The following is a 3,180-nucleotide window of genomic DNA, read 5'->3' as shown; positions in this document are numbered from 1 at the left end:
AGCCCCATTCCACTGGCCCACGCCTACAGACCTCCTGTCTGGCACTGTAGCCAGGATGGCTGCACTTTCTTTTCCAGTAAGCAAAAGGCTAAAATTGGACCATATAAGGAGCTAGAAACACCTGGAAATGGTGAGGAGTGGGTCTTTGGTGTAAGAAATGGGGTGTAAGAAAACATGGATCTCAGGATCCCATTATCCTCACCATTATTATCATTATCATCTACCCCACCCCTGCTCAAAATCCTTCAATGGCTCCCTAGTGTCTGCAGGATAAAGATCTTGCTTTAGTTCCCAGGATGGGGAACTGATGGAGTCATCCAGTCTCACCTCTAGATACTCTCCCTTCTCTCATCTTATGCATTCATTCAGTAAGAATGTCTTGAGCACCTACTATGTGCCAGGCACTGTTCTAGGTACTAGAGATACACCTGTGAACAAAACCGACAAGGATTTCTGGCTTCACGGAGCTCACTTTACTCCAGCCAGCCGGTAACACCCCAGGCCCTCTCACACTCCCAGGCCTTTGTAAATGCTGTTCCCTCTCCATTCAGTCACTCTCCTCCTGGGGAACTTCTACACGTCCTCTAAGGCCCTACTCAAAGCCTTCCCTGAGCACTCCGCTCAGTGGGTTAGGTGCCCCCTCGAGCTCCCACTTCCCACCTAGGACTGTCACACGTATGGTCACTGTCCAGCCCACCGCCCTTCCCTACCAGGCTTTAAGTGTCTCCAGGGCAGGGGCTGTGCCTTCTCCCCCAGGGACCCCAGAGCTTGCTTCCAGGTGCACCCTCCCAAAGATCAGGAGTGAACAGGCTGAGGCATTAGTGTAGGGGGGATCCAGGATTCCTCTGGAGAATTCCAGGTCACTCTGAAATCTTTGCCTGGGAGCATCCTCCTCCTGGCATTCCAGGGGAGGGAATCACAGGAGCAAATGCATAGAAAGCTTCCAGCAAAGGAAGGTAGAAGTCTGAGGAGAGATGGGAAGGGATAGCAGGGCCATGAATGCTGGATCCAGACTGATCGGTCTGCAGGTGCAGGGAGCTGTTAAATGATTTAATGTAGCAGAGAGACAAGAGGACAGCAGCCTTCCCTCAGGGAGAGAGGATGACAGGACATGTGGATGGGGGATAAACCGTAGTGACTCTTTACATTCCTAAAGTGGGAGGGAGGCAGAACAAAATCTCCGGTTCCCTGCTGCCTTCCCCAGGCGAGCTGAGCTTTCAGTCTTGTCCCTCTTCCTCCTCCCCAACGAGAATGCACAAGAGAGGGGAGAAGGATGGGCCTGGCTCCTGCCCCTGGCCTGGCTCCTGTCCCTGGCCTGGCCCTCAAGAAGCCAGTGCTGGCGCTGTGGATATCGTGTGGTTATGGCTAGAGCAGATCCTCCCACCACGCGGGCCCAGCCTAATCGTCCTGCCCACACACCGCCAGCCAGAGGCCTGCTGTGCTGCTTGTCCATTGGGGAAAACAGGGCAGGAGGCTTGTGCCTGGCTGGCCTCCTCCCTGCCGGCTCATTTACATGGGATTTACACGGGCTCATTTCATGCCTTAATGCACACGGCTTCCCTCCAGCCCAGCCTCTCCTGGTGCCTCCACAGAGACAAAGGAGTGGGTTCCATCACTCAAATCCCCTGCCATGGACCCATCAGAGCACCAAGAGCATCTCTGGAAAGAGGGAGACTGCTGAGGCCCAGAGGGGACAGGGAACTCAGTGGAGACCACCAGCACTCCAGGAGGGACCAAGGCTTAAGCCCACACTTTCTCCACTCGCCGCTCAGACCATTTGGGGCTGGAATTCACTCCCATCCTTTGCTTTGCCACCAGCCTCCAGCTTGCTGAGCAGGAGCCTGTGAAGCCCCCGTCCTGCTGCCGATGCTTGGCTGTGCACTGGAATACGGACAGACTGCAACAGACAAGATGTGCACGAGAGTCCACAGAAGCCCAGGTCCAGCCCTGCCTTTTACACAGGAGAGAAATGAGGCTCGGGAAAGGCGAGGGTCTGCCCAGGACCACAAACGGTGGCAGCAGCCCCAGGTCTCTGCCCCAGCCACCCAGGGCTCTTCTGGGTCCCCCAAACTCCCAAAGACCCCCTGGTCCCGTGTACCTGCTGAGACCTTGGTCCCCCAGGACACGCTGAGTGTTGGGGGAGAAAAGGATGGGGAGAATCCTCAGGAATGGGCTGGCTATGAGAGTGCAGACCAAACTGAAGTGGGAGGGGGCACTGTGGGTGGGGGCGATTCCAGTCCTGTGGGGTCTGCCAGAGCCAACCAGAAGCTGGGCTCAGACGGAGAAGTGAACTGCCCCAAGTCTGCCATGGACCCCTCCAGCTGTCACTGATCAGGAAAAATGCCTAGCAGACCCCAAAGGCCTAGGTCCTTGCCTCCAGGGACAGGGGACAGAGAGAGGGGAAAAAGGGGGAGGGGAGGCCTCTGGGGGACATCTGGACTTCTATCTGCAGTGCCCCCTACTGTCCCTGCCCTTCATCCCAGGGCCACTGCCCTCATCCTGACCTCCACCCGCCACTGGACAGCCTCCTAACTCCCCTGCATCCTTCCACCCCAGCCTCAGAGGCTCCTTCCTGCACAAACTTATGTGTTCTAAAATCTATTTACTTGATCTTGGAGGGAGTCCTGAGTTTCTACAACTCAAATCCCACCTCATCACTCATAAATCCTCCCCACAGGTCCCTCCCTACTCTCCAACCCTTACCCAGACCCCTACCCTGCCTGGAGCAAATCCCATTCCCTCATCTCTTCAGGCAGCACCAGCCTCCTGCACACACACTCAAGGCCACAGCATCCCACAGGGCCGCATTTGATCAGCTTGCCCTCCAGAACTGCCCCTTGAAGGCACGGAATCCCGAGGCTGTTTCTAGCATGGCCCAGCCAGGCCTTCCAGGGGTAGTGGTGGGAGGTGGAGGCTGGGAATGGGGAAAAGGGGTGCATGTGCTATTGGGGCTCTGGGGTCAAGGCTCGGGCAAGCAGCACGCTGCTGAGGAGTCATGGGTTCAGGTCCCCATTCCTGCCTCTCACTAGCTACAGACCTGCTGAGCCAGCTTCTGGGCCCTAACCAGGACATGAAAGAATGCATGTGATGCTCACGTAGCCAGGGGGTGGCGAGTAATAAACAGGAGCCCCCACCAACACCCCGACCAGGACAGCTTTGCAGGCAAGGAACAGGCGCAGG

This window comes from Hylobates moloch, unplaced genomic scaffold (assembly GCF_009828535.3).
Source record: "Hylobates moloch isolate HMO894 unplaced genomic scaffold, HMol_V3 SCAFFOLD_14, whole genome shotgun sequence".
Taxonomy (NCBI): Eukaryota; Metazoa; Chordata; class Mammalia; order Primates; family Hylobatidae; genus Hylobates; species Hylobates moloch.
This window is presented reverse-complemented; position numbering follows the sequence as displayed.